Source organism: Pygoscelis adeliae, unplaced genomic scaffold (assembly GCF_000699105.1).
Source record: "Pygoscelis adeliae isolate BGI_AS28 unplaced genomic scaffold, ASM69910v1 Scaffold950, whole genome shotgun sequence".
Taxonomy (NCBI): Eukaryota; Metazoa; Chordata; class Aves; order Sphenisciformes; family Spheniscidae; genus Pygoscelis; species Pygoscelis adeliae.
The window spans coordinates 62,259-62,463 of record NW_008823911.1 but is presented as its reverse complement, the minus strand read 5'-3'; positions in this window follow the sequence as shown (position 1 = coordinate 62,463).

The window sequence follows — 205 nt, the reverse complement described above, 5'->3', positions numbered from 1 at the left end:
TCACCACTGTCCCCCAGGGCTGGACTCTCCACAGCCCCTGCCCCGGGGCTGGATCCGACCCTGCTGCCCGCCCCCAGCCCAGGCTCACCCCTTCTTCGCGTTCTTCTTCTTGGCCTCTGGGGTGGGCGAGGGTGAGGGCGAGCGCTTTCGCTTCTTGTAGTTGCCCCCCTTCTTGTCCCGCCGGTCCGAGTCAGGGCTGTTCCCC